General features: G+C 41.5%; 1 protein-coding gene across 1 annotated transcript in view; it reads right to left on the bottom strand.

Moving 5' to 3' along the window:
- Nucleotides 1-12,697, bottom strand: part of Proc (Proctolin) — a 93,585-nt gene that overhangs the window by 28,158 nt on the left and 52,730 nt on the right. The window lies entirely within an intron of this gene.

The following is a 12,697-nucleotide window of genomic DNA, read 5'->3' on the forward strand; positions in this document are numbered from 1 at the left end:
CGTCCCATGAGCGTACATTTCCGCAGGCGATATAATTTTAAGAAAGCAGATTGGAACAAATTCACTGCATATCTGGAAGATGCTGTATCTGATATTGGTATTTCTACGACTAACTACGACCTGTTTGTAGATGTGGTGAACAAGAGCTCCAGACAGTCAATTCCCAGAGGTTGTCGAATGAATTATGTTCCTGGCTTCAATCAATATTTCTCAGCTCTGCTGGCTGAATACATTGATCTATCCGAGATGGATCCCTTTGGCGAACAGACTGTGCAGAAAGGTCTAGAGCTGACAACAATGTTAGCGGAAGATAAACGAAATCGTTGGAAATCTACCCTTGAAGAGCTCGACATGTCCAAAAGTAGTCAGAAAGCCTGGCGACTCTTACAGAGGCTTAATAATGACTTCACAAAATCCCCTGTACACGTCAATTTGTCCCCAGATGCCATTGCTCATCAACGTTTGCTCAATGGAAAAATAGGGGGTTACATGAATAGAGTTAAAATAGAACGCCAGATAGACAAGGAGTCTAGCGACCTCGCTCATAATATCACCCTAGAGATAGCCATAAAGAAATCCAAAAATGGCAAGGCTACAGGTCTGGATTATATGAGAGTGGAATCTGAATTACCTATATGAGAGTGGAACAAATAAAACATTTTGGTTCCAGAGCAAGGAAGTGTGTTGTTAATTTCCTAAGCAATTGCTGCAGAGTAAACATATACCTAAGGTGTGGAGGAAGTCTCCAGTGGTAGCTCTTTTGAAACCAGGTAAGGATCCATTAGATACTAAGAGCTACAGGCAAATATCATTACTTTGTCACCTATATATACGTAAGATATTTGAGAGGATCCTACTTGAGCGCCTCACATCTAAAGTAGATCAGCATCTTATTCCAGGACAGGCGGGATTTAGATCCGGAGGGAACTGCACATCACAGGTGCTCAATTTAACTCAGCACATAGAGGACAGATTTGAAAGACGTAAAATCACAGGAGTGGTATTCGTGGATCTTACAGCAGCGTACGACACAGTGCATCATATAACTTTGCTCACCAAGCTCTATAACCAGAGTCTATGGTTTCACGAAGATTGTTGAAAATCTCCTGCAGAACCGCCGGTTCTTTGTTGAGTTTCAAGGAAAATACAGTAAGTGGAGAGATCAACGGAATGGACTTCCCCAGGGCAGTGTCCTCTCGCCAATTCTCTTTAACATCTTCACGAATGACCATCCAAGGGCTTCCCATACAGGAAGCTTCATTTATTTCGATGACCTGGCTCTAGCGGTCCGGTGCGACGACTTTCAAACCACTGAAGTGCAGCTCTCAAATGCACTTAAGAAGCTTTCAGTGTACTATCAGAAGAACCGGCTACTGCAAAACCCGGCTAAGACCCAGGTGTGTGCATTTCATCTTCGAAATCGAGAAGCTACTAGACAGCTGTGCGTGACGTGGGAGGGTTAGCAACTAGAGCATTGTTTTACACCAAGGTACCTGGGTGTCACCTGATATCGGACCTTAACATACAAGAATCACTGTGTTAACTCTGGACAAAAAGTATCAGCCCGAAATAACATCCTCCGTAAACTTGGCTCAAGCAAATGGGGAGCCCATCCAACCGTGTTTAGAACCTCAGCTCTTGCTCTGAGTTTCTCTGCAGCTGAGTATGCATGTCCTGTCTGGTTCAGCTCAGCCCATACGAAGCGGGTGGATACAGCCCTTAATGAGACATGCAGAATAGTTACTGGGTGTCTGAAACCTACTCCCACTGACAAACTTTACTGCTTGGTTGGTACTGCTCCTTACAAACCATTATTCTCGTCATTATTCCGTATTGAAAAATAGCTAATCACAAAGTTTACACAAGGAGTAATTTTAATACCACCTATTCAATACAATTTATTCCACTAATGCGTGGTCAAATACACATAGAAATTACCAGAATGTTAAAGGTACATGTTTCGCCCACTATTTATTGGGCATCATCAGCCACATTCAATCTTAAAACACACAATGGTCCGAGGAATCTTAACAATTTACATAAAATGTATTGATGAACATTTACAGGTGTTGATACTGTGGTTGCATAATGATTCATCATCATCATCATCATCTGTTTACCCTCCAGGTTCGGTTTTTCCCTCGGACTTAGCGAGGGATCCTACCTCTACCGCCTCAAGGGCAGTGTCCTGGAGCTTCAGACTCTTGGTCGGGGGATACAACTGGGGAGTATGACCAGTACCTCGCCCAGGCGGCCTCACCTGCTATGCTGAACAGGGGCCTTGTGGAGGGATGGGAAGATTGAAAGGGATAGGCAAGGAAGAGGGAAGGAAGCGGCCGTGGCCTTAAGTTAGGTACCATCCCGGCATTCGCCTGGAGGAGAAGTGGGAAACCACGGAAAACCACTTCCAGGATGGCTGAGGTGGGAATCGAACCCACCTCTACTCAGTTGACCTCCCGAGGCTGAGTGGACCCCGTTCCAGCCCTCGTACCACTTTTCAAATTTCGTGGCAGAGCCGGGAATCGAACCCGGGCCTCCGGGGGTGGCAGCTAATCACGCTAACCACTACACCACAGAGGCGGACTGCATAATGATTACGGCACAAAAATATTGAATAAAACAGAACATATACTAAAATCACTTTGAAAAATTAAAATGTTCGTCTAAAAGTAATTCACACACATTGTAGGAACTTCAAACAGACTAACGCTGCAGATACATTAGGACATACCGGGCGAGTTGGCCGTGCGCGTAGAGGCGCGCGGCTCTGAGCTTGCATCCGGGAGATAGTAGGTTCGAATCGCACTATCGGCAGCCCTGAAAACGGTTTTTTGTGGTTTCCCATTTTCACACCAGGCAAATGCTGGGGCTGTACCTTAATTAAGGCCACGGCCGCTTCCTTCCAACTCCTAGGCCTTTTCTATCCCATCGTCGCCATAAGACCTATCTGTGTCGGCGCAACGTAAAGCCCCTAGCAAAAAAAAAACATTAGGACATACGTTACATCTTGAGAATGAAATAACATTGTTTACTACGGACATCCACGTCTATATGAGGCATTTTCTGGTTACACGAAATTGTCGTCTGACCTACCTTTTTTTATTTGGATAATTTTAGCAGCGTTTTTCGGCAAATTCTTCGATGTTTTTAGCGCTTCTCGACATACTACGATTTTTATCCAACTTTCCAAAATGTCTTAATCTGTACCGCCTCCAATTCGACTTCGTATTTTTATCCTAATTTTAAAGATTAGACTTTAACCTGATAAAATACTGTATCTTTTAACTGTATTGTTCTTATCCTGTGAAGCCTTGGTTTTGATATTCTGTTCTCCAAGCGTGATATATATTGTTTAAGCTTTTTATCAAAAAGATCCAATTCAGTGTCAGACATGGATTATTTTTAAAAAACAATGTGTGACAATTACTTTTAGATAAACATTTTAATTTTTCAAAGTGATTTTAGTACATGTTCTGGTTTATTCAATATTTTTGTACTGTAATCATTATGCAACCACAGTATCAACACCTGTAAATGTTCATCAATACATTTTATGTAAATTGTTAAGATTTCTCAGACCATTGTGTGTTGTAAGACTGAATGAGGCTGATGATACCCAATAAATAGTGGGCGAAACATGTACCTTTAACATTCTGGTAATTTCTATGTGTATTTGACCACACAATAGTGGAATAAATTGTATTGAATAGGTGGTATTAAAATTACTCCTTGTGTAAACTTTATGATTGGTACTGCTCCTCCAGACATTTGGCGAGAAGTGTTTGCAAGGCAAGAGAGGTCGAAGGTGGATCTCACGAACACCCCCCCCCCCCCCCACCGCGCCACCGTTATATGGATATCGACTTCCACCCAGAAGACTGAAGTCCAGGGAAAGTTTCCTCAATGTCTCGAAGGCTCTGGCTAAACCAACAAGGACAGCACGTTGTGATATGTGGCGAGCAAATGGAGGAATGGAGTAGGCAAATCCAAGGATAACCTAAAAAATGGGCTTATTTGAAAGATCAGTCAGACTTCTCCGATTGTGGGTAGCACCGAACTACCCAACACCTGTATGACTGTCAGTCCTGCCCTGTTCAAGACTTGACTCAAGCCACTGAAGAGGGAATTTCTGTTGCCCATTTCTGGGCAGACTTTGTGTGAAACATGTTTATGTCAAAAGATGTACTTTGTTTTGTTTGTATATAATACCTTATTTACGTTTTAAGTTATTCAACACTCTGACACGAAATAAAAAAAAATTATGATTTCTACCGAGCGAATTGGCTACGCGTTGCAGATCGTCTCTCTATAAGCTGGAGATGTCCAGTTCAAATTCGTCCTCGGCAGTCTTGAGAATGCCTTCTCGTGATCTCCCATTTTTCCGTACCAGTCCTCACTACTATCCCAGCGTCGCTAAAACCTGCCTGTGTTATTATGACGTTAAATAGCAACCGAAATTATTATTATTATTATTATTATTATTATTATTATTATTATTATTATTATTATTATTATTATTATTATCTTACATGTGAATTTCAGTGCTTAATGAATGGGTTTAATCATAGTCTTCCATTAGGACAGAGTTGGTGGTTGAAAAATATGGAGAATTGCATCTCGTTTCTTTTATCATGTCCTTGGTGTTCCATTTTTCATAGCTCTGTGGGAAACGTTCCTAGAATTTATGATTAATCACTTGTTGCTAACTGTTAACCTTAAACTCTTTTGTCATCTTGCCTATGGTACGCATGGCGGTTCCAATAGACAGACAGCAAGAAGTGGTGACACAATATAAAATAAATATAGCTCTTGATTTTTCAGGAGAGAGTGGTAGAATCTCTTTTCGACTGAAGTACAGAATAAAGTATATGCAACCTGTTCTATAGTACTTGGAGATATTACTCAAGAAGTTCTTATTAGATCCTCGGGGGCACACAAGAGTACTCCGCTGCTTTCTCCGGGAAGACGTGGTAAAAAAGATGAGCTCTTGTACCTCTTGTACGCAAGAATGCGCTCCAACATTTCCTCATTGTGTGAAGAAGAAGAAGCGGGGCAGACTTCGCCCCCACCACAAAAACCACTTGGTCTCGAGCGAAAGCAACTCTTGAAATCATAACCGTTACCGACACACGCTCGTATGAACAGATCTTCTCAAGAAAGTAGATACGAAAGAGGCTTTGTCCATTTTGACCACTGGTCTTGTTAAGTCACTGTATCGTTCTCATAACACGCCCGTCGTCTTCTGTTACCTGTCTGTAATAGTGTAATTCAACTGGCCTAGTAACGTCACTCAGTCAATGATCACAGTTCACGAACTAGGACGTGAATACCGTGTGAACTGTTAAAGACCAGAGTCTCTCATAATTAAAGCACATTTAGATGACATCAACGTGTTTATTTTATTTTCTCTGCCATTTAAAGGAAAGTTAATTTATCAGCCTCGTTCACTTGTAATGCTCATAACTTACAGTACTCCTCTCTCAGGCGATGGTGGTGGTGGATGTTACTGCATAGTGACTTATCTGCTTGATTTTAACCTTGATGTCAGAAATTTGATCTGGGAAAAAAATGGGGTTGAATTTTTACCTGTAAAAGCGCGTCCATGCGAATGTGTTAGTACCGGATGATTTTAGTCGAAAACACAAAATGATCGTTCTCTCCTTGACTAGATTCCGTATGCTTTCCAATTTCAAACAGTAGCCTAATTAACTGTGGTAAGAAGTAAACTATTGTAATATTCGATTGCTAAATAATAATACCGAGCGAGTTGGCCGTGCGGTTAGGGTCGCATAGCTGTGAGATTACATTCAGGAGATGGGGGTTAGAATTCCCCCGTCGGCAGCCTATTTTCATACCAGGCACCAGGGGCTGTACCTTAAACATTCCAATCCTAGCATTTTCCCATTCTTCCGTCGTCGAAAACCTTCGATGTGTTAGTGCGACATTAAACACAAAACAAAAAGAGGCACTGATCTTTACAGAAGCTGTTGGAACTTGGAACTGCCCCAGACACCCTAACAAAGGACATTTAACCAATAACTAGACAGAAATCTCACAGGGGCACGTAAGGGGCAGAAGCGATACTGGAGAACCCGTACTCCTACTATTATGTTGCTCATGAGCATGAATTGCAATAATTCTTTATTTGTTTGAAATGCTTCCATACGAAGAATTGGCCTGAAACTTCGAGTCGAAAAGATCAGTTAAGTTAAAATCTCGACCTCCTCAAAGCCCTCCGTCCACCGCTGTCCACCACACTTTCCACTCACTCTATTAATGTCTTTCACATTGTATCATCTCAGGACACGTATACTACTTTCTCTTATGAGCTAATGATTCATGGCATTGTCTCAAGCGTGATGCTATATTTTGCAGTAATGATGTTAATAAACCCAGTAGCAGTCTTCAAGTACGTGAAAGTAATTACGTAACCAACATGCAGAGTAGCAAGTGATAAAGTACATCCGGCGATTTTCTTAGCCTGACCTTCTTTGTTAACAAGACAGGGCTCTTCCTTGCTACAGTACTTCATGACTTAACGTATTACAACAGGCAAACAGCAAGAACTGGTGTATGTTGAAATTAAGACAGTCAAAGTTCCAGATGATAAACTCGCATTTTAAGCGTTATGCATATCACTTTGACTGAAATGTTATTAGGAATTTCCGTAGCAATCAAAAGGAGAATTATAAGAGTCACATGTGTGTATGTATGTATGTATGTATGTATGTATGTATGTATGTATGTGTGTATGTATGTATGTATGTACTGAACCCGTCATATTTATGGTCTAAGGCAAATCGCCATTTTGAAATCATCTGCCACGTGGAAAATTTAAATGAGTTGAGTTCTTGTCGACACGTGTAACTTTTACACGTGCTCCTGCGGTCACGGCGTGGCACGAAACGACCCAAAAAGGCCTTCAACTACAGTTAAGCCCTTGAGGCATGGTTAAATTCCATATTTGACAATTATGGTAAATGGTATTGTTACATTACTGTGGCTATTACAATTTGGAAATAAACAGCCGAAATTTCGCAGTACGGACGTGCGCGTGTTGCAAAAAGTAGCGCACACGGATCCTAAAGGCAACAGAGTGAATAATGCGATCAAAATATTTAGTTCTAGGCGGAAATTGGACGGAAGCAATGAAATTAAGGTTATAGTTGGAATCGCCATAATTTTATCGACGATCTGATACCTTGTTTGAGTTACCTAATGGAATTTTTGAAGAAAAAGTACATTTTGATGTAACTTGGCGTCATGAGTTTTGGCGGAACATGGAGACACACATTTGTTAGATGCGGGACAGTGAGGACGTGTCAAATCGCTCCGGGATATATTAGTTCCCAGTATTTTTCGGACTTAGCCGAAAACCCGATAGTTCAGTAACGAGAGGAGCTAAACTCTGATCTTAGTAATGAGAAGACTTGTGAAGGTCTATCCAGTTATTACAAGTAACTTGAATATTTTTCGAATCATAACTATTAGGCTCAACGAAGCTAGAGAGCAGACGGTGAGACATGGTCCTCGCTAATATTCACCTTGCGGACGAGATGGTGAACACAGCTTAATCAGACGATTCTAGGCAGTCGAATGCTGTATTTAATGGGATTTCAGGCAAAGTGTGGGCGTGAATCGTCACAGACTTATAGCGAGGCGTGTGCGCATTTTAAGGTGTCGAGTCGCCTTCTGTGCGTTTCTCTTTCAGATACTGTGTAAATACTGGTTGTAAGAAGGATATAAGGAAGGATGATGAACAAGGAAACCATGGTGTCTCTTGAAACGATGATGGGCGGCTAAACACAGATATGCCAGCTAAGTAAGCCATGGCTCGAGTCCAGATAAAGGTCTGCAAATCTTAGTTAACTATTATGTATACATGTGCCGCTTGCCATACTCTTTCCGATACGGGCGGAACCCTTTTTCCTTTATACCTTTATGTATGAGCATATTGTAAATAATGAGTCAGATAGCTTGTGAAGAGGGAGTGGATAAATTTTATTTTGCGTTCGTTAATGTATTCTGGGTTATATCACTATATTCCGGGATTAGATTGGTGCGGAAATTTATGTCGAAAGGGAAAATAATCATTTTCTTGTGCGAACTATTGTTGTCACGATGTCTGTAAATTATAGCTTGGAAATTAATAATTCTTATATTTATTTTGTATTAATCGGGGCAAAATAATGTTTTTAGTTGTAGAATGTAAGTTTGGCGTGTTCACAATATGCAAAGCTAATAACAATAGTAATAATAATAATAATAATAATAATAATAATAATAATAATAATAATAATAATAATAAATTAACATATTATCACAGAGATTTATTGGCTAGTTAACACACCGAAGTTTATCTACACTTAGCTAATTAAAGGGTGTACTTCCATACTTATAGAATAAGATTAAATCATAAGATCCGATACAAATTGTCGTAAACAGCCAACAGAAGTTAGGAACTCTTAAGACAATCACAAAGTTAAGACTGCATACAGAGATTACCTGCTAAACACCGCTGACTCTTTCGTGTAACTGGTGACATACACATATTATATGTTTCTTTTTTTTTGCTGTTTGTTTTACGTCGCACCGACACAGATAGGTCTTATTGCGACGATGGGATAGGAAAGGCCTAGGGGTTGGAAGGAAGCAGCCGTGGCCTTAATTAAGGTACAGCCCCAGCATTTGCCTGGTGTGAAAATGGGAAACCACGGAAAACCATCTTCAGGGCTGCCGACAATGGGATTCGAACCCACTATCTCCCGGATGCAAGCTCACAGCCGCGCGCCTCTAACCGCACGGCTAACTCGCCCGGTTTATGTGGTTGTGATCTGTAGGTTAGTAACACTCTCATTTTACTGTGCAACTAAAGTACACTGTTTATTACTATAAGTAACATGAGACTTTTGTTATTACAGAGCAAGTTTGCCGCGTGGTTAGGCTCGTGCAACTTTAAGCTTGCATTCGGATGACAGTGGGTTTCAGTTTCAACGTCGGCAGCTCTGAGATGTTTTCCGTGATTTCCCATTTTTACACCAGGCAAATGCTGGGGCTGTAGCTTAATTAAGGCCACGCCTGCTTCCTTCCTAATTCTCGCCCTTCCCCATACTTCCGTCGCCGAAAAATTTCGATGTGTTAGTGCGGCGTTAAACAAGTAGCAAAAAAAAATGTTGTTATTACTATTATTAGATGTTAATAATGTACATGTGCATAATATTGGGCTTTGGTTTCATGTATACAGAAATATCACTGTAGGTCACCATATATTGTGTTCTTGAGGGAATGTTTATATTTCTCTTATCATCTTGTAATTGTGTTTAATTGTAAGAGAAGGCCACGAGCCCTAACTTCAATACTGCTAAATAAATAAATAAATAAATAAATAAATAAATAAATAAATAAATAAATAAATAAACATTGTGTGTCACTTCTCTAGCACAAGAAAAGTGTGCATACCGGTATTTATGGGTAAAATGTGTACGCATTCGACAAATATATATTAAAGAATCAGACAATAAATATTTTATTACGAAAGACCATGGCACGGGACTCCCACTCCTCCGTCCCTTCAGTTTTTGTGCGGGAAATTGTACAGTCTACGAGTAAAGAGTAGAACCCAGGACCGTGTTCTATTAGTGCCTAGGACATCATGTGTGCATGTTCCAGATAGTATAAACCGTGTATTTAAACATCAATCCACGCGGTTAGCACCGTTAGACCAATGAAATGTATGAGAATATAGTCACAAGCATAGTTCCCGACTTAGGAAATTGTCAGATCTTTTAGTTCTGCATGTAAAATATTTAGGCTTAATGTTAAGTTACATGCTCAGCTCAAATACTCCCTAAGTATTCTATCGTCACAAGATCTAATTTCAAAGTTTATACAGTAAAACGTGACGTAAACTTCCCACTAATAATATACACATAAAAAAATGAACATTAAGATTTTTAAAACTTTTAGAAATAAAGTATTATTTTCGCAATTCTTTTGGTAACAATTCGGCAGATACAATTAATGAATTTCTTCCACAAATCTCTGTTTCACCTCATTGAATTTCACCGTACACTCAAGCATGTTCTTAACCACTGTATTGCTCTATGAAGTACTGTGTCAGTCATGTCTCCAACGGACAATCGTCAATCACACTCCTCTTTGGCCTCCCATCTCCACACAGTTCTCTCCCACTCACCTCTTCACTCAGAATCAGTGAGTAAGAGGCTGGGCTTCGTGGTGCAGGTCATGTAGCAGTAAGCTCTCTTTCGGGACGAAGTATTTCGAACCACGTCGTAGCAGACTGAAAATACTTCTTTTACGGTTTTCCGTGTTTACATAAAGGACATGCCGAATCTGTACCTCACTTCAGACCACGGCCCCTGCCTTCCCAGTCTTTGTTCTGCGTCGCCCACAACCTCAGTTAGTTTGGCGTTAAAACGGCTAGCAAAAATGGATACTGCAGGTCAGTTAGTCAGGTACTCGCATCCAGTGTTCTAGGTTGGTGATTGAATCCCGGCGGTGAGACTTCATTCAGTCGACATAATCTGACGTCTCTCGAGATCTACAGTTGTTGAAAGCACGTTTAACCCGTAGGTTTATTACTTTTAAACTACTGTAGACAGCCAGCTACTGTCGTCTTGCACTGGACAAGATGGTTCAGGAGCGAATTTTCAAACTTGTCATGTATTCCTTTTTTATAAAACAATCTCCTTACGTCGCACCGACACAGATAGGTCTTAGGGTTGACGATGGGATAAAAGAAGGCTAGGAGTCGGAAGGAAGCGACCTTAATTCAGGTAATCCCCCAGCATTTGCCTGGTGTGAAAATGGGAAACCACCGAAAACCATCTTCAGGGCTGCCGACAGTGGGGTTCGAACCCACTATCTCCCGAATGCTGGATACTGGCCGCACTTAAGTGACTGCAGCTATCGAGCTCGGTCACTTGCAGTGTTAATAAGCAGTTCAAATAGGAAACTTTATATATCGTTAAGCACAGGCAGTTGATGGAAAAAGTAATCACAAGACTTTGCAGTGCGTACTGAACCGCGGGCAATCTTTGAGCCCAGCAGTAGAGGAGATGGACGATTGCGCAGTAAAGCTCATGTGACCGTATCCTTGCTCTCATTGTATCTATACATTTCTCGTTAAGGTATCGTTTTCCTTCGTATTAGCTTTGCAGATTGTCTGAGTAAGTAGAACAACACAGGAAAGGAGACTTGGTTTGCTGAGTGAATTAGGTGAAATGTGTATTTTCAGAGTACGTTCCCAATTGCTCCTAGTTCCTTCATTCTAATATATCCTTATCAGTAAGTAAAGCAATACATGTTTTACTGTAATACCTATCAGATGTATACTTACAAGTTGAAATTTAATAGAACGAGTGAGATGGCTGCACGTTTCGGGCCGTGTGGCTGTACGCTTGCATTCGGGAGGCAGAGGGTTCGAACCCCACTATCGGCAGCCCTGAAGATAATTTTCCGTTGACTCCCATTTTTACACCAGGTGGGAAAATTCTGGAGCTGCACCTTAATTAAAACCACGGTCGCGTTTTCCTCACTGCTAGCCCTTTCCTACATCATAGTCACCAAAAGACCAATCTAAGTTAGTGCGACGTTAAACCACTAGAAAATGTCCGCCTCTGTGGTGTAGTGGTTAGTGTGATTAGCTGCCACCCCCGGAGGCCCGGGTTCGATTCCCGGCTCTGCCACGAAATTTGAAAAGTGGTACGAGGGCTGGAACTGGGTCCACTCAGCCTCGGGAGGTCAACTGAGTAGAGGTGGGTTTGATTCCCACCTCAGCCATCCTGGAAGTGGTTGCCCGTGGTTCCCCACTTCTCCTCCAGGCAAATGCCGGAATGGTACCTAACTTAAGGCCACGGCCGCTCCCTTCCATCTTCCTCGTCTATCCCTTCCAATCTTCCCATCCTTCCGCAAGGCCCCTGTTCAGCATAGCAGGTGAGGCCGCCGGGGCGTGGTACTGGTCATCCTCCCCAATTTCATCCCCCGACCCAGAGTCTGAAGCTCCAGGACATTGCCCTTGAGGCGGTAGAGGTGGGATCCCTCGCTGAGTCCGAGGGAAAAACCAACCCTGGAGGGTAAACAGATAAAGAAAACGAAGAAATCACCAGAAAAAATCCAGTTTAATAGACACGTCTCTTCTCCACAAGCTATAAAAGAGAGCGGTCCTTTCCTTGACATCCGGGGAAAGTTTCAATTAATTTAAGTGAAATTCAGATCAGAAAAGTAGAAGTTCGCTATTCATTGGTTCTAGGCAGTCAAGACTCTCAGGCAGTCGTGTATAATGATTTCATGGCGCCGAAATGCTATTGAAAATGACAATTTTCACTATATATCTTTAGAAATTTACAATGCGTATCGGCAGCTAATTGCTTGTGAGTTTCTGTCAGTAAGTACTGTTAGTACGATATCAAATGTAAGAAGGTTTTGAAAAGACAAAATGGACCATTTCCTTGTCAGTCCGTTTAAGTTCAAATTAAAGCAGTTACCACAGATACACTTACTTTCCGTTGGTACCGAATTAAATTCCAGGAAATCACTAGGATGATGTCCTTTTTCGTCTCCCAGAGAAGATGGCGAAGGGTCTTAACGCTTACTCTCCCCTCATCTATAGCACTGAGTTGAAATTCTTTCTCACCAAAATGGGTTCAGCAGTCTGTGATGTTTTGTACTACCTGAG

Source organism: Anabrus simplex, chromosome 2, assembly GCF_040414725.1.
Source record: "Anabrus simplex isolate iqAnaSimp1 chromosome 2, ASM4041472v1, whole genome shotgun sequence".
NCBI classification, from domain to species: domain Eukaryota; kingdom Metazoa; phylum Arthropoda; class Insecta; order Orthoptera; family Tettigoniidae; genus Anabrus; species Anabrus simplex.